The sequence below is a fragment of the Chrysemys picta genome, chromosome 2 (genome assembly GCF_011386835.1).
Source record: "Chrysemys picta bellii isolate R12L10 chromosome 2, ASM1138683v2, whole genome shotgun sequence".
In the NCBI taxonomy this organism is placed as follows: Eukaryota; Metazoa; Chordata; order Testudines; family Emydidae; genus Chrysemys; species Chrysemys picta.
The window spans coordinates 94,884,636-94,903,797 of NC_088792.1; the positions used below are offsets into that span (position 1 = coordinate 94,884,636).

The following is a 19,162-nucleotide window of genomic DNA, read 5'->3' on the forward strand; positions in this document are numbered from 1 at the left end:
CTCCTGTAGCTCTCCCACCTGCTGCCTAAGAGATTCCACCAGCAGGCACCTTTCACATTGGATGGTCCCCCCAGCCTGGATATCAGTAAGTGGAAATTGCAAGTTACAGTCTCTGCAAAACCACACCAGGATCTGGGTAGAAGCATCCATGCTCAGGCGCTCTGTCTGGCTACAGGCGCAGGTGGAGGAGACAGAAGCAGTGCTGGCACAGGTGTTGCGGGTCTTCCTAACCATCGTAAGCCTCCCTCTGTCAAACTCCCGTCTGCAGCCCCCTGTCCGCTGAAAGGGTTGTTTAAGCAAGAAGTTTAGGTTTTAAGGGGAATAAAGGGAAAACAGATAGAACCGGCAAGGGACCCTCGCCCCCTTCCAAACTCCCTTGCGAAACTCCCTGTTAGCAGCCCCTGGTCGCAAAAGCTCCCTGGTCGCTTGTGCGCTGCTTTATAAAGCCCTGGCCTGTATGAATGTCCTGCCCACTGATGAAGGCTCAGCCACTTACCAGAGGCTTCTAGCTTTCAAACCTTCCTTTGAAGCTCACAGCTTCCAACTGCCAGCCACAGCACACGGTCCTTCAAACAACCAACCAAACAAACAGACTGACAAACACAAGCTCAGCACACAGCAAGTGTCGGAGAAAAACAGAGTTCTCACTATTTGTTTAGGTAGAGCAAGTCAGATGCTTTATTAACTCTCACAATTGCGCAGAGGGAGAGAGCTAAGCAGATCTCTCAACAGGTAAACAATTACAGCAAGCATTTATACCTTTTGTTACAGACAATAATGAGCAACAGTTGCATTTTGTTTATACATAGGTCATTCTGATATCTTGTTTTGCTCACTAATGTAGACTCTTAGTCTACATTCCATATTATCTACACAAGGTCGCAGCAACTTCTCACACAGTTCTTTCCCACTTGCCTCACACATTCCTCGCTTCTACAAATCTCGCGTTATTAGGGTTACAGTTAGCCTAACTCTTGCTAACGAACTGTCATGCATTGCATCCCCTTCCTGTCAGTTCTTTCTCTGCTTCCACAACCCCCCCTTTTGTACTACTAGTACAACAAACATTTTCAAATCTCTATTTGCATTAAATCTCGGAATTCAGATTCTACATCAGATGCTTCAACCTTAGGGGTTTTGATTGGATGTAATGACAATGCATGATGAGCATGGACATGAAAGGTATTACTATTATTACGTCTTTTACAACAACAGTAACATAATCCTAAGCTAACTAATAACAATACAAGCAATAACATTCCCATAGCAATACTATAATGGGGTTGTTGTACAGCCTTAGTCATAAAGCACAATACATCATACTTAGTACATAAGATAGATACTCTATAAGCAGTGTGAAAGGCATACTTTTCTACTTGCTATACATTTTGAAGCATGTGAATTTGCCCTTGTACCTCAGAGATTTTCTGAATCTCAGGTAACAATGAAAGCAAATTTTGAAATCTATCAGATAGTAAGCTAGTCCAATTAAAGGGTATCTGGAACCTAAGGACTACTTGCAAAATTCTATCTGCAGGCCAGTAAATAATATGATTGCCTGCAGTGGTAATGAGATTAAAATGTATGTCTTGCAATGTGGTGGCTTTAACATACACACAGCTATCATTAGCTTAAAAAAATAAGTGTCCTGTCAGGGTAGTTCCTTGTCCCCTACCCTCCCAGCAAACGTAGTCATGAAGAGTAACAACTTCTCCTGGCTTCAGTTTACGGATACACTGAAGCTGTGGGGGTTGTAACGGCCAAAATGTCCAATGACTCCCTAACCCCATCCAAATGTCAGATGTAATCCCAGGAGCACTGACTAAAAATCGATTGGGCATACCAGGAGGTCTAATTTCCCAGATGTCTCGGGGAATTACCCAATCCCACATGCATCCTCCCCATGCACCCGGCAGGATACGGTCTGTGGGAGCCCACACCCCTGTACCGGTCCATATGCTTGGAAGGAGCACTGAGAACGTCCGCACTTCCACCCAGAAAGTTTCCAAGTATGTCTCCATGGCCACAGATCAGATGGTACTCCTGATGTGTCTGTAAGGGCAGTGGGCCAAGCCTGATGCTCTAGATCATTCCGAATGGCCATTAGCTGGTCATTCAGGAAATCCTGAATCTCTGAACATGCTAGATCCCACTGCAATGCCTTCCCAGCCTCAGTGATATTCAATACCATCTCTGTCAGCAACTTCTGGGTCATTGAACTAAGGGCAGAAATAACATGTAACTCACCAACTCCAGCCTGTACCTGGGTTAGTTGTGCTCCAGAAACAAGGCCAATGGCCTTCTCTAGTTGCCCCAATTTCTCATCATGTTCTTGGTTCTTAAAAATATTCCAAACTGCTGCTGCATTACTGGCCCCATCCCAAAGGGATCCGGTCAAGTCTCTCTTCTTTCTAGAGGAAATAACCCAAGCCCTCTGTTGTGCTAATCTAATGGTAGCCCCCTGTGAGCAATTATAAATTCTTGGGGTTCACTGGTAGTGATATCATATACTTTTATCTCCACTGATCCATTCAATTGTTCGCTTATATGGGATATTCTGAACTTTAAAAATATATTTTTTCAAACAATATTTAAATAAATCACTAAAGTGTGAAGGCCTTAGTCATTGGTTTTATCAAATATATGGCATTGTCTGTATTTGGATGTGTTACAGGGGTAATAGTGTAATGGAGGAGATGGCAGGGGCAATGGCAACAAGGTGCCTTTGGTACTTATCATTTAAAATCCAATTAGGGAGGGCAATACATGCTAAAGGACTTATCCAAAACACAGGGCGCAGCCTGTAGAATAAACCCCAAAATCCAATCAATACCACGTTCCCAAGCATGGGTCCCACAAGTTTCTTCCTGCCAGTGTATAATTCTTTGTTTCTTCACCAGGGTCAGTTCTTAATGTCTCTTGTAGTCAGGAATCCCTGGACTTTGTGGTTTCAATGAAGCAAGTGTTCCTTCTTCTCTTTTCCTGAAACAGTGTGGTTTAGCATCATACAGGGGAGAGGTTACTAGCACATCACCCTGTAATGGTTTTGCTTCTTCTAGAAAAATCCAGAGGCACAGTAGGTCTGTCAGTGGACAAGGGAGAGGTTACTAGCACTTCACCTTGTCTTTTTTTTTCTTTCTTTCTTTTTCCTGCTGTCCAGAAGACACAGCAGAGCTAGAAGGAGAAATAGGCTTATCAGTCGGAGAGTCCTCCCGAGGTGGAGGGGTCTTTTTACAGTGAGAAGCATGGGTCCAGGCAGGTAGTCCTTGGCACTTCACAGTGGTGGTGGTTAAGAGGACTTGGAAAGGGCCTTTCCAGTGTGGAGCCAAAGCAGTCTTTCGTTGATGGACTTTACGTAGACTCAGCCTCCTTGTTTCAATGAATGGCAGGGCTGCAAGGGTCTTTGGGTAGCACTTCTTTTATCTGTGAGAAAAGAAACCTAACACATTTCATTAATGCCTGGCAGTGTTTTGCAGATCTCATAGTTGCTTGGGCACATTCAGGCCCCCCTTTTCTTGGCTATCAGCCAAGTCTTAGCTGTGGGCAGTGTCCTTGGATGGTCCCAGCATCTTATCTTTGGACTGAGCTTGCTAGCTATTTTTCCTCAGTTAACTCGTTCTGTTCTTTTTCCTTCTCCCCTTCTTGGCTTCTTTTAACCTACAAAGGAAACTTCCACTCTTCACTCATACACCTTTTCCCAACAATGAACACATACACATTGCCATTATACATACATTAGTCTTATTATTCAATGTATGCCATGTACACCCTTCCAGTAAAATAACTTTATTACAGAGCTTTGGAGCAACAAACCAGGACAAGCACACCCACTTTTGAGGAGTCCACTCGGTACAACCTCAGGTGTCCAATAGCTTTCCTCCCTCCCCAGCCCTCTGGCTAGAAATCTGAAGTAGCCAGAAGGATCCCATGGGCAATATGGGGAGTGGGTTAACCTTCCATGTCCTTGCTTCCAAAGACTGTTGGTATGCAAATTTTAACAACAATTTTTTTCAATTAAAAAAAAATCTGGCCAATGAAGTTTCTTTTTCTTACTTAAGCAACTGTATTAGACTTTAGTATATCACATTTTCCTGATTTATCCAAACACTTTTTGTATTCCAAGTTGAATAAAAACAAGTATCTGCTTTTTGATTTAACCCTTCTATTTAATTTTGAACTAGACTGTCTTATGAAAATATTAAACCCAACAATTCTGGCCACAAGACAAACACCACAAGACAGGACAAAGAACACAAAAATAATTCCTATTGTACCAGTAAATGCATGGTACATTGAATGCTGTTCAGCTGGCATCCGTTTTCTCTGATGATCTGAAAGACAAAAGAACAGAGGTCTACCCCTTCTGGGTAGTCAGTCATTGCTTAAAATATTTCCTTTATATCCACACATACTCTTGTTGATTTTAGACAAAACTGAGGAATTACCCCATATTTCCTTGTATTTGTTTCATAGGCAGCCCAGGTTTCAGTGGCTTCTACCTTATTAGTTAGAAAATTGCATTAATACAGATGCTTTCTGGCTTGCTTCCAGATCCAAAGCTATCCACAGCTTAAAAATTCTTATGTAAAAAGGGACACAATTAACTTTCCCAGACTTTTGATTGCCTTTTACTTCTAACTCCTGCTTTCAAACACCCAGTGATCTGAAAAGAGACAACACAACCTATATTGGTAGGTTTGCATTTCTTTTACCTCTGCTACAATATACACTGCACATGTTCTGGGGAAAATGCACATCCTATCCACAATTCAATTTCCACAACACTAGCCACATCAATTTCTACACAAGGTGTAACTGTTTCTTTTGTGCTTACAAAATCTCCATGCACCCCTAGTAAAGTGACAGCTCGACCACACAGAGCCAGGGGCACTGTCCTTCTCTCTCTTTTTACCAGATCTTTTATCTGCTATTTTGTTACCCAAAAACAAATTCAAATCTTTATTCTTTCCTGAACAATGGGTAAAAGCCATTTACTTAACATATAATTCAAAGGGCTATCCTTAGAGGGTTTTACCAGAGACCCACCCATCTGCCTGCTGACACTCTAACAGAGAATTACACAGAGAACAGAGGGAATTATGGCCTAATAGGATCCTATTACAGGAATTTCTACTAATACTGACCGCTACAGGGGATGGGACAGAAGGATCCCAATTCAACCTCAGAGCTTCATTGCACGCGATGGCTTCCACTCTGAGGAATTACAAATGAGAGGCTCAGTTCCGTCCACACACCTAACACCTAAATGTATAAGACAGAAATTCATTAACAGGAGTCGCTAGTAACTGTCACCAAAATATCGGGTCCACCTAGCTGAGAGCCAATAACAGCCAGACAGGGATAAGGAAGAGTTGCTTTATTCAGCAGAAGAAAGGAGAGCCTTGCACCTTGGTACAAAGACTCTGTCTTACACACATTTTACCATTTCAATTATATCCTGGGGATTTGAAATCCCCATGCTTATAATTACTTACTCCTTTCCTTCCACTATGCCCTCAAAGTTTCCAACCTGTTCTCCAATCTCTCTATCTATTGCCTGCCCGCTTGGGCCCAATCCTGCTTTTCTCGCTGAACCGTCCCTTCCATGGGCACCAGCTTTTTCACTACCAATTTAGATAGGAGGGTGGGCTTCTCAACTAGCCCCCACCCTTCCTGGTCTCTTCTCTTAAACATTCTTACTCACAAGGCTACCCGAGTCCTCCCTCGTGAGGCTTGCCACTTGGGCAAAACGCATGACCCATTGGCATTTAACTATTCAATTTTCTCTTGTGGCAAACACACTGCTCTTACAGCATATGCAAACACAAATGGTTAAATTCTGACAAGTCCCTGAAGGACCGGTACTTGCTTAGCCAGTGCTTCCTTTTCTGCCTGGAAGTCCTGTCTCAAGGCTTGCAACTTGCCCTGGGCGTAGGTTTGAGTTGCTGCCTGGTTCATGATCTATGCTCTTAATTGCTCAATTCTAGTTATCAAGTACACAACTCTTCCCTTTTCTCCAACTTCTCTATTGCCCAGTCCTGCTACGACTGGGGTAGATCCACCTGACACCCTTCCCGGTCAACCGGGGTGGAAAGAGGAATGCTAAATCCCTCTCCGGTTCTCAGACTTACTGCCGCTGAAAGTAGGCACACTTTCATACTCACACACGTACGTCCAGACTGGCCACGTCTGTGTATAACGTTCAGAGAAGGTGCTGTGCAATCTCCAACTTGCTTCCTCTCTTGGGAGGGCAGTTCTTTTACACCCTGAGGTCTCCTGGGGCGTCTTTTCAGTGATTCCAGTCCAGGCCGGCTGCCTGTGGCTTCTTCAGCGTCCCCAAACCACGCCGGCTCCAGGGTCGCAAAGGCAGACTGTTGGATCTCACTGGACAGTTAAGCTTTGCAAATGTAATCTCAGCACTGTAACTTGTATTGCCTTTGGTTTGACTATGTCTATATTTTTTCACAGTCAGCTGGGGCCGAAAGCAGTTTTTCTTTGTACTTAGCCTGGTCTGCATTGATTCTTGACCTTGAACGCAGATTAACTTTCTCTTTATCTCTGGACCAAGCTGAATTTCAAATTAACCCGTTCCTTTCCTCAATAGACAAATTGCTCCCATTGTGTGTCAGAGGCTTTTTTGTGATTAAAAGCTCCTCTGAGATGTATGATCTTATCTAGATTGAAGGTACCTTCTAGTGGGCATTGTTTAGATGAATTTTCACGCGTGTAATGATTCCAATTCTCTAAATACCTGCAGGTTTTAGTACCATAATGTACGTACATGAAATAAGCTGGGGTACCCTTAGTGGGTGAGAGGGAATCCTTAGACTGTCCCCCACCCATTTTTCCAATCACACACTCAAAGGGGAAGGATGCCCTGTCCGCGCTAGCGGTTCATAAACTAAGGACTCTCCCTACAGGGTATTCACACAGGAGTGACTAACGAGGATAGCCATGACCCCCTACACCTCCCTTCAGCAAAGAGCGTCGGCTAATCTCAGAGAGAAAGCGCCGCTTACTCTGTTGCATCCAGTGAGATGGTCAGACTGTCAGTGGCTCACATGGAGAGGAAAAGGGGAGGGAAGATGGGTGCACACACTCCTAGACCCAGGTAGCCTCCTCGCCGGACGATGCCAGGCCGAGTCAACCTACATGGGTCGGATCTCCTAAAAGATCCTCTAGTTACCGGGCTTGCGTTAGAGTAGTTCTGGTCACGAGCCAAAAGACTTCGCAGAGTACTCTGGGCGTCTTCCGGTAACACTCAATTCACACTGTGTACACACACACACACACAGACCACACACACACCAAGGCCTTATACCAGGTACTACTCCTGAGTACCTCCAGGTACTATTCCCAAGTACCTCGATGCATCACTTGAGGCGGTAAAAAACCCCTCTTGAGGCGGTAACAACCCCTCAACACAGGTGCAAACCCTATGCACCTAGCATATGCTTACAGGGGGCGGCAACAATTCCCCTATTACGCCGCTCAGCATCTGACCTTGCTGCACAGTCAATAAGTTCGGATGGCGTGAGCCCAACAGGGGCAGACGGCCCCACGGACAGTCCTCCTCCGACACCCCAATAGAGATTTCAAAAGGTCTCCTGCCTCTATTGTGGCGCCATGGGGTTCGAAGGGGAACGATCCGTAGCAGCTGCCGGTGCCTCTGCGGGTGTTGCCATCCCGGACGAGCCCCCAAATTGTCGGAGAAAAACAGAGTTCTCACTATTTGTTTAGGTAGAGCAAGTCAGATGCTTTATTAACTCTCACAATTGCGCAGAGGGAGAGAGCTAAGCAGATCTCTCAACAGGTAAACAATTACAGCAAGCATTTATACCTTTTGTTACAGACAATAATGAGCAACAGTTGCATTTTGTTTATACATAGGTCATTCTGATATCTTGTTTTGCTCACTAATGTAGACTCTTAGTCTACATTCCATATTATCTACACAAGGTCGCAGCAACTTCTCACACAGTTCTTTCCCACTTGCCTCACACATTCCTCGCTTCTACAAATCTCGCGTTATTAGGGTTACAGTTAGCCTAACTCTTGCTAACGAACTGTCATGCATTGCATCCCCTTCCTGTCAGTTCTTTCTCTGCTTCCACACAAGTAACCCCCAAACACATTAGATATGCATTAGATACTTGTTTAAAGAGCTGGTCATCTTGATCTGTAGTGTGATTAAGTGGTCTGTAGAAGACACCAACTAGTCACCACTAGCACCCTATCTTGTGGTTTGTCTGTTAGAACATTGACCCATAAGCATTGACGATCACTTGCTTCACAGTTGGCAGTGACTTGGAAATAGGTGATGTTACTTTTGACAGAGTGGCACTCCTTATCACCTTTTGCCCAGTAGATCATTCCTAAATAGATTTTATCCAGTGATTTTTTTTAAACATTCCCATCTTGTATGAGATTTGTATATCTTTCCACCAGGTTTAGGTAATACCAGCTAGATTGAATCAATGCTCATAATTGACAATACTAATATCTCTTATTTATTATCCAGGCTCCTAGCATTGCCATATAGGCAATGCAGTAATTACTTCTCTACACATCCTTTGGTGCCTTGATCAGTTTTGATCTTGATTTTGTGCTAAACGAGTGTTCCTTTGTCTGCTTTTCACTATCACCTTTTGTTAACGCCCTAACCCATTTAGCAAGCATGTCTCCATGACTATTGGTTCCCCTTATCTGGAGATGGAGGTCCTCCAAACTATATGGCCTCCTCTCCCCATAGAAGATGGCCCAATGTTCCACAAAACCAATGTTTTCCTATACCACTCAGACAGCAGTTCACTTCCAGAACATTCTGCTTTCTGTCTTCTTTTGCTTGCGAGACAGGAAGAATCTTAGAGAAGATCACCTGAACATTTCTCTCCCCCACGCCCTTCGAAGTTCACTGAAGCAGTATGTAATCTGAAATATCCTGTGAAGCAGTATTGTTAGTGGTAATATGCACCATTGCCAGTGGATCTTCAAAGCTTATCTCGCAGTCACATCCCCTGTGCTGGCTCCAGGAAGACAGCACACTGGTCCTATTGTCCACCTGTCCCTTGCAGAACCTTCTCTCCATTTCTCTTAGCATAGAATCCCTGACAAGGATACTCTGTCTGTCTTTGGACAGTTGGAGATCTTTTTGGGCATACCTGATGGTCTTGCAGGTTGGCCCGAGCAGTCATCCTCAAGCATGTCCTAGTGATAAGGCAACCCCACCAGGGTGCCATGCTGCGGCAGCACAACAAGCACACCTGCCTCACTTTCCTCTTCTGCCGATGAAAGGAACATAGTCTGAATCTGGTACAAAGCCTACCTCTGGACATAATTTATTGCCATATCCCATCGCAGTAGTTCCCAAATAATTGTAATAAAACCAATCTCCAGTTTCTTTGGCTCCTGATCTAGGCCCCACTCTTCAGGTCTCTCTGCCAATCTTCAAGCAGCCCTTCACTCAGGTCTTCACCCCAAGGGCTTCTCCTTTAGTAACATTCCACTCCTCCAGGCCTCCCTGCCAGTGAGTCATGCCCCAGCTTAGGGGATCCACCCTCTTGCTTCTGGGCTCAGCTTCCACTGACCATGCTGGATCTTCCCCTTTTCCTAGGAGGCCACTGCCTGAGCCTTCTGCTTCTCAAGGGTTTCAGCTTTGGTCAGTTCTGCTCAGCAGTTCTGTTCCAGGTCTCCACAGAACTCAGCTCCCTTTACCAGGGAGCTCTCTCCCAAGCCACTCTTGCTAGCTCTTCCTTGTTGCTTCTGTCTCTCTCCTCTGGGTCTCAAGCAGTTCTCACCTGCCTCTTCATGACTCTCTCAGGCACTGACTTACCAAGTTTCTCTCATGTAGGGTCCAGGTGCCCTTGTAAGCCCAGTTGAGAAGTAGCTAATGAGTCACAGGTGCACTGGCTCTTGCTCCCTTTTAAAGAGCAATTCTCCACCTGTGACCTCAGGTTTACAAGCTCTTCAACTCAAAGTCCTCAAGCTCTGTGAGACTGGTCTGACTAGTCTTCTGGAGTCTGGGGAAAGAGCTAATCCATTACAAGCTGGATGGCTTCTAGTCTCCTCTCCCCCACTTGGCTTCCTGTTCCTGTTTAAATAGATCAGTCCTAGGGCAGAACAGGGAGCCTCCTTGATTATCCCCAGGCTGCTCTAATGGTGAGCTCCTGGGTTTCCCTTAAAGGAGTCATACCCTCCTTCACATGGCCCTCTAAGAACACACCATACAGATCAAACATCTGGGCAGATCAAGGACCAAAATGGTCCATTCATTGTATTTAGTATATTACTTTGATTTTCTTGAAGGATTTTAATTTTTGTCATGCTTATGTATTGCCCTTTTCTTCAATGACCCTTGGCTCCCTCTTCGCTCTAGACTAGAATGTGGACTAGATTCTCAACTTGCCATTTCTTACTCAGCTGCTTTCCCTGCTGACTCTAAGGCAAAATGAGCTGTTCACTCTAATAACAAATTTCTCCAGAGTCTTGCCCTTGTCTGGGTTAGCATTTTCTTCTTCATAAATGCCCATCCAAATTGAGTAGATACACAGTAAGTTCAGTAGCTCCTTGGCTTTAAGTGGCACCTGCTGAAAATTCAGTGCCAGCACCATTATCTGTCCTCCCTTCTCTTGTTTAAAAAATTGGTCATGTATTGCTTCAGAAATGTATTTAAGGGTATCCCTGCACTTGTCTGGCCAATGGATTTATAGCTACCTGAAATTGGTAGAGCTTGGGTTACTGCCTTCCAGCAAACAAACATGACACATTTTAGTTGGTCAATCAAATTGCATAGCTCTTTACCTATAGACTGGTTTACAAAATAAAATACACTACTATTGAATGAATAAGGTTATTTCATTGGTATAACATCTTAGAAGCTGTACGATGAATACTAAACCCTCTTCATTAGGTGATTTGGGATAAACTTCTAAATCACGAATCAATGTTATAATGTATTCCCCAAAACAATAATAAAAAGTCTCTTAATGTTGTACTCCATAGATCTTGGGGAACTTCTTAATATGTAAAATGGAAAACTGTACTCTACGGTCAATGGTGTATACAACCCATACACGTGTGCATACAGTCTGCCTCTGTGACCAAATGATTCTCTTGCAAATATTTCTTGGCCTCAAGTGATTATAGTGTTTCAAAACCTACTCTGACCACTGGAAAACAAATACATTTATTTTATACATAATCATTGTAACAAGAGCCCATGTCCCCACCATGACATTTTGTTCTGGTTTTCTCCACAAAAATGCTTGGCTGAAATATAGTCTATATAGAAAGGGTTAAAGTTTACAAGCAAATGGCTAATTAGACTTTATGGAAGTCACAAGCATATCATTTAAGTACATAACCCCAAATCCCTCACTTAGAACTTTTACCCTTACCACAACACTTCTTAAGTTTTCAGTCAGTGACTTTTTTGTTTTTAAAGCCAAATTAATAAATTAGTCCATAACATATTCCTGAATAGAATAGTTTGGGGGTTTCTAGTACAAATTCATATTTTTTTAAAAAATGGGTACTTGAATATACAGAGTCATCTTAATGAAGGAGGGGAGTGAGGCATGTCCTATCCAGTAGCCTGGGGTCTTGTGGGCTTAGGGTGGGATTTCAAAGGCGAGAGGAATACAACTTCTTTTATCCAGCATTGCACTACATAATGGAAATGGCCTTGTAAAATGTGAGGGCTGCAACCGTCAGACTGGACTGCACAGGGACTGGTTGACAAACATCCATGTGTAGGAGCTGACAGGTCTCATCACTTTTCAAGGGAGCTTGCTGTGGGACTATTCAACCTGCCTCAATTTCCTTCTGGGTCACCAGTGGTCATCAGCCTCCTCTGTCGTGGCTTGGTGCTGTAGTGACTTAGACTGCTAGCTAAATTGTGCCAAAATTCCAGTCCTTCAGGGAGTATCAAAGTTCCAAAACAAATACGACAATCAAAGAGGAGAGTCATCCATGGCTGGATCCAGCCCCTGTCTCTTCTAGCTAATGCTCATCTGGGCTCCCTGCTTCAAGCCTTCCTTCCCTTGTATCATTGCATTAGTGGGGGTTTGCATCCTTCAGTGCATTAAGCCACATCAGAGGGCCATTGTTTGTGACCAAGGTGAAGAGGCTTTCGAGGAGGTAACAGCAGAGGCCGTCCATGGCCCCCCTTCACCACCAGTGCTTCTTTCTCAATGGCAACATGTGCCCTCTCTTGGGGAATCACTTGGTGCTGCTGTACAGGGCCAGGTGTTCCACCCCATAGATTTCCTGGGACAACACTGCCCAACCGCACTTTGGAAGCATTGATCTGGAGGATAAACTCCCTTGGGACATCAAGGTGATATAGAATGGGTTTCTTCATTACTTCCTCAAGGGGAGGTGTTTACCAATGGAAGAGGGACTAAAGGGGCTTTCAAAACTCTACTTGGAGCAGTGTCTGACTCCCATAGGGGTGTGTCTGGCTTCTTGCTAGAGTGGGCAACTCAGAGAATCTCTGGCTGGCTAGAACTACTCCCCCCCCAAAATGGCCCTGCTTTTCACTTAACCCTTTAAGATTCTCTGGATCCTGGGCCCTATGCCTTGGGGGGGTCTCATTTAATCATAGAAATTTGGTTCCAGCCCTACAAGATCATCTAGTCCAGCTCCCTGTGCTGAGACAGCACCAAGTACACCTAGATTATCCCTGACATGTTTGTCTAACCTGTTCTTAAAAACCTCTAAGGAAGGGGATTCCACAGCCTCCCTCCATAACTTGTTCTAGTGCTTAACTATCCTTTGTAGTTGGAAAGTTTTTTCCTTCTAGCTAACCTAAATCTCCCTTTCTGCAGATTAAGCCTGTTGTTTATTTCTTGTCCTACCTTCAGTGGACCTGGAGAACAATTGATCACCAGCCTCTTTATAAAAGCAGTTAACATATTTGAGGACTGTTATCATGTCCTTCTCTGTCAAAGTGGGGGCTTTGAGTCCAAGGCTGGCAGTACCACCTAGAGTCAATACTCTGGACTGTGTCACGCAGTAGTGAGAGTCAATGGCTGCTTCGCCTAGCAACTGTAGTCAATGGCTGTGTCGCCCAATGGCGAGAGTCCACAGCCATATCGTGCAGTGGTGGGAGTCAGTGGTTGGGGGTTGGGGAACCCAGGCCCCCTCTGCTCTATTGGATTCCAATCCAGGACCCAAACAAACAATCATTCAAAATGGGTGGCCTAGGGGGTGGGTGCCCCTATGCCTGCTCCCTAGACCACTTCCTCCCCCAGCTTCTGTTCCTCTTCTGGCCAGTATTTTGCTTATACACCTTATTACACATTGCTTGGGGGGAATATCTGCTTAGGCAGGGGAGTGCTCATCCCTGCTTTCTGAAAATCCCATATTTAGATGCTGGCATTGCCCCGTGCCATGAAGAGAGAGATGCCTACTTGACATCTATTCTGGTTCTGAAAATTCTTCTAGGCATGTGCCACTCAGGGAATTCATTGTGCAGTGCTGAGCGGGGAAGCATCTAAGTATCTTTAAAAATCTACCCCATAGCCAGTATTTCCAATTTGTGAAAGCCATATTCAACCAAGAAGCAAACATTTTTTCCCCTTTGAAAGGACTTGACTGGACATAAATGAAGAAAAGAGAATTTTCCCAGAATGGACAACAATTTAACTTTTGAATTCAAGTATTCAGTGGTCTGGTTTTGCTTTTTTAAGTATACTCAAAAGTTGGAAAGGATATGTATGGTGTGGCTCCTATGACTGTGGCTTACTTTTGCCATGTTAACTAAAACCATGGACCACAACTAATTGTTCAATATTGTAACAGTAAAATTAGTCTTCTAGTTATACCTTAACTCTTAAGAGCCAGATATCTCCAGCAGAAGAGGCATGGGCTGAAGATTAAAGTACAGAATTGGGAAATAGAAGACTTGAGTTCTACTCCTTGCTGTACCATTGTAACCAAGGGCAAAGTACTGAATTTTGCCCCGTTGTTATTCCGTTTTGTAGATTGGGAGAAAATACTTGATTCACAGCAGTTATTTGAAGGTTAAGTTCATTAATGGTTGTAAAACACCTGGAGATCTTCAGATGGAAGGCGCAGTAAGAGGGTGAAGTGGTAACTTTATAAGCCTGAAATGTGTAGCTCTTTTAAAATAGGAAAATATAATCCTTACACTATAAAAATGTTGGCTGACTTCTGCCAAATTCAATCTAGCTTCATTAGCATTTTGTATTGCCATTTTCCAGTGCATATGCCACTTACCAGTATTGTATCCTAAATGTGTTTTTTAGAGAGGATAAGTGACTAGGTGATGGTGTGATGCTTTCTTGGGGCAACCAGAGCTGTAAGTCACCCTGTCACCCTTCTGGCTTAGCAAAAAAAAGTGATTTATTGGTGCAACACTGTATGGCAGCTCCCTGCCATCCTATGCTGTTAGCCAGCCAAACAAACTTCTTAGGACTCTGCCCAGCCTAACTTTGCCTTGCAGGTTACCTCTTGGTGTCCTTCAGTTCCAGAACTTTCCAGAAGTGTCTTCCTGCAGCATCCAGCCCCGTCACTGGATGCCCACAAAAATACCAAGTCTGCTGTCTCCAGAGACTGAATACAGACCAGCCTGCTGGTTCAGTTGAGGATGCACACCTCACTTTAATATAAAAGCACAGAGATGAATTTATCATAAACCAAGAAAAAGTGTACAAATAAAGAACAGATTTACGTGATACTAAGCAGAGATAATGAAACAGCAAATGGTTACCAAAAAAGCCTAAAAGTATGATCACGCTTCCTAGTGACTAAAGCTTAACTCAACAGGTTACAGTCTTTGTCTAATGCAGCCTTTTCACCTCCAGCCATTTCTTAGCATCACCAACCCCATGTGGGTGGAGATCTACCCTTCATGGAATACAAAAAGCACTGACCTCTTTGTCCCTTCAGTAATGGATAACAAGATGTGCTTTTGCTTCTCCTTATATTTGCCAAAATGCATTGTCTTTGTCTCAAGAGTCAGGATGACCCCTTGTGGTTCAGACTGTGGTTTGTCCTCCGTGTGCTGAGGTCATACTGTTTGTTTATCCTCCTGAGAACTGTGTTTACTTCAGATGCAAATGAAATGCCCATATGAGACACAGGACAAACTTGTTTATCAGCTCTGCGCCCAAAACGCATTTAAGGAATATATTTCCAGCACACATACATAACTGTTTACACACCATTTGTATATACAACATGCAATGATATTAATGACTTGTATGTCACCAGATTTCATTTGATGCTTCACATTACACTCTTTATAGACAAATACTATAACAGCACTGTGTAAGGTGTAGTGAGTAAGGCAGGCCTGAGAGGAGTTGCAGTACAGTAAGACTCCTGCCAGTTGGTACTGAGAGGCTCTTGGGGTCACAGATCATTTAAAAGTCCGATTCAGACACAAACTGATTTTAAACTGACCAGTTCTACGTTCACGTCCAGGCACCTCAGTACTCGGTTTGTAATGCTCCAAATTTGCCTCAAATCTTCAGTTTGTCACTTCTAAATCAGGGTATTTATTTAGGCACTAAGCTCAGAGAAGCAACATTCAGCATTCTTACATGGGGAGTACAAATCCAGCGTACTGATATTTAATCTCTTTAAAGTGTTTGCAGTTAGAGCTGTTCAGTACCTGCAAGTAAACTAATTCATGGTCAGGGAGTTGAATTAAATTCAAGATGTGTGATGACACTAACCAAATTGATGGGTCAATATTTAAAATACCTACCCCCGGCAGTTTAGGTAATGTGTCAGTGAACTAGATCATTACTTTCCAAGTATAGTAGAAGTTTGAGTTTGAGCTACGCTACCACAAGCACAGTCCCTGCTAAGCAGTTTGGATTAAATTGTGTGAAAAGTCTCTACCCAATAAAGCAAGTCCTGCTGTAACTGTGTCTTTCTTGGGTGATTTCCCATTTACGCAACCAGTTAGCAGTTAATTTCATTAAGAGCTTCACTGGATCACAATTTAGCAACTGGATCAAAGGCATTTGTTAAGACGTCTGCTGTTACGGTTGTGGGGGGGGAGAGAGTCTACATCTGCTCTGAAAGCCTAATTTTTCTAATCCTTGACTAGAAGGGGCCTTCTCCCTGATTAGGGTTCCCCAAGCAGGCCCTAACCCATTTTTCTCTAGTCTGCTTTGCATTATCCCAGCTTTTCTCACTAATTTCTGTGTCTGCAGGCCCAGGATGGCCCCTCAAAGATCTGACCGTATGGCAGGAAATATCTTAGAGTTTATTAGGTGGGGTTTGTCAGGTAGGGCAGGAGCAAGAGCAGGTGTTATGACTGACTCTCGTGGGGCACAGATACGCTTCCAATCCCTTTCTATAATTACAAGTCAAGAGAATGTTGGACCCCAATCCAGATTCTCCCTACTAACTGACCTCTTTTCATCAGGACTGTGACTATGGGATAAGTCACTTGTCCCCCACAAACATAGGCAATAAGGAATCCATTAGTGGGGTGGTTTGCAGAAGGTCCGATTTTTACTAGATAGCCTTCTGCTAGAGTATGGGCATATCCTAGGTTTGAACAGATAAACACAACCTTTGGGAGCTTTGGCCTGTGGGCAAACTTTAAAGCCACTAGTCTCTGCATACTCAGAAAAAAATCTCCATAAGAGGACAATCTTTTAATCTCTGAAGCCATCTACAGTTACCAAGTTTCTGCATATAAGCCTCCTTTGTGGTGCAAGGCTGTTGAGGGGCCCATCAACAGCATCAATATGTGGAAAACAGGCGCTCCAGAGCTCAGCTATGAGTCTCTGCATTTTATTCCTTTGCCAGTTCAATTCCCTGGCCTTCGGCTCTAGCTTGCTGATGAGACTTTTTGGTAATTTTTCTTTTCCAGGCTACTCTGCTGCTAAATAATCTGGTCTCCTATATAGCTTTTTCCAGCAAACTCCATGTGTAATCTTCATGGGAAGAATGTCCCAAAACTGTTCTAGACAGAGGTCCACTGCTTCCATTTACAGTAGAACCTCAGAGTTATGAACACCAGAGTTACGAACTGACTGGTCAACCACACACCTCATTTGGAACCGGAAGTACGCAATCAGGAAGCAGCAGCGACTAAAAAAACCAAAAAAAACCCCCAAATACAGTACAGTATTGTGTCAAACGTAAACTACTAAAAAAAAAAAAGGGAACATTTAAAAAAGATGTGACCAGGTAAGAAAATAGTTTCATTTAAATGAAGATAATTAAATGAAGATACTCCACTCCCGAGGTGTTCATAACTTGAGGGTCTACTGTATGGACCACAACTCTGGTTTCACAGTCCTGCAGTCTGAGCCACTGCCTGTAGCTGTGTTCCTTTAGAGAACTATTTCTTCTGGAACTTGAGCTGCTATGTCTCCTCAGACTGCCAAACGAGGAGGCAGGTGCCGCCTCTGGCTGTTGTCACACGGGCAAGAGAATGGAAGGCTCTTGGGACTGGAGAAGGAGGGAAACTTGGTTACTGTTATACTTCGTCGGAGTCTCTGCCCTCCTCACAACCCTCTCCTGTAGGGCAGGGGGATTCTCATTGACTCGCTGATTCTTGTGAAAAATAAACATTAACTCATCCACTTTAGCCTACCTGCATTTTCTTCATTATGGGGTAGCACAGTCTCCATTTATTTCTTCCACACTGCTCTCCTGGGACTTGGTGGGAGAAAGGGGAATCGCAAAGGTGTAGTTCATTGTATTTATCAATCTGCTCAGAACCATTGCATTTGCAAGCCTGTCCTTTGGTTTTGATACGATGCAGCAAGGGTATGTGCTAATGGATTGCCAGCTGCTTAGCAGGTGTGCCTAGTCTTGTTTTTTGAACCAAGCAGTCCTCTAGGTCTTGTGGAAATCACTGAGACTGGAGTAATTTCATGATTCCATGATGACCTGGTGGGGGGGAGTGTCCACTCAGGGTGTTGTATTAATTTTGATGGAAAAAATTGGTCTAAAGAGTCAAAGATGTAAACATGATCCTATCACTGTCCAACATTAAACGGTTTTAAACAAGGTTCAGGCTTGGGTATACAGAGAGCTCAGCCTGCTTACTACCATGGCAAGCACACCATTAAACATCTTTTTAACCTTGTATTAAAGATCCAGAAAAGTAAAGCAGCTAAAGCATTTCACATATAAATGATTAAGTAAGGCTTTCATTCTAACATCCCTTGTTCTTCGAGTGCTTGCTCATGTCAATTCCATTCTAGGTGTGCGTGCGCCCACGTGCACAGTCGTCGGAGATTTTTGCCTTAGCGGTGTCCATAGGGTCAGCTATGGCGCTCTCTTGAGTGCCGCGCTCATGCGTTGGTATAGTAGGCGTCGCCGACCCTACGCCCTCTTAGTTTCTTCTTACCGCCTGTGATGGTTAATCGGAGCACCTTTCCCTTGCCTCCCAAGGACTAGTGGTTCTTCTACTTCGGTCTTTGAGCCTTAAGGCCTTGTAAATAGTTTGTTTACAGTAGTTAGTAAGTAGTTTAAGTAGTGTAGTTAGATATAGAATCCCAGCAGGGACTTTGCCCCAGGTAGGGCATGCCCCAGTCTCCGGGTTTTAAGCCCTGCTCTGACTTAACAGGCCTGAGCCTGTTAGTGACCCCCATAGCACCTGCCTCAGATGCTTGGGGGAATCGCATGTGAAGGACAAGTGTCGCATCTGTAAGAACTTTGGTCCCAGAACTCCAAAAGAGCGCGACATCCTTTTGAGGGCCCTCCTCGTGGAGGCTGCTTTCCGCCCAGCATCCGAGCCTTCCAGCCAAACTCTGCCCCTAGCCCCCTGAAGGAATCCACCACCGACTCCAGGGTAGGGACCCACACTGGTGGCAGTGCTGACACCTTCTCAGGCTCTCCCAGAGCGCAGAGGCCTCTACCAGTGTCGCCGGCACCGTGTGTGTCACAGGTCATGGCAAAGGCTCCTGGTGAGGGCAAGCCAGCCGTTAAGACCCCCCAGAGGGTGGGCAAATGACGCCGGTCTCTGGAGATGAGACAGCGGTCTCTGTCTCTATGCCCCAGGTCTCTGTGGGACTCCTACATCACTGGCACTGCACTCGTGGTCTCCGCCCTCTCATTGCGGGTCGCCTGGAGGAAGGCACCGGTCACCATATTGCCTGCAGTGATCATCCTCCTGCCTGCCATTTCCTCGGCGCAGATCTCCGTCTCCCGGACAGTGGGA

The 19,162-nt window shown here is 44.4% G+C and overlaps 1 long non-coding RNA gene across 1 annotated transcript; it reads right to left on the reverse strand.

Annotated features, from left to right (window-relative positions):
* Nucleotides 1-650: 650 nt before the first annotated feature.
* On the reverse strand, nt 651-8,111 carry LOC135981410 (uncharacterized). Its single transcript, XR_010598404.1, has 2 exons — nt 6,165-8,111; nt 651-3,657 (listed from the first exon to the last, which is right to left on the reverse strand). It is a non-coding gene; the product is annotated as an uncharacterized LOC135981410 (long non-coding RNA).
* Nucleotides 8,112-19,162: the final 11,051 nt, after the last annotated feature.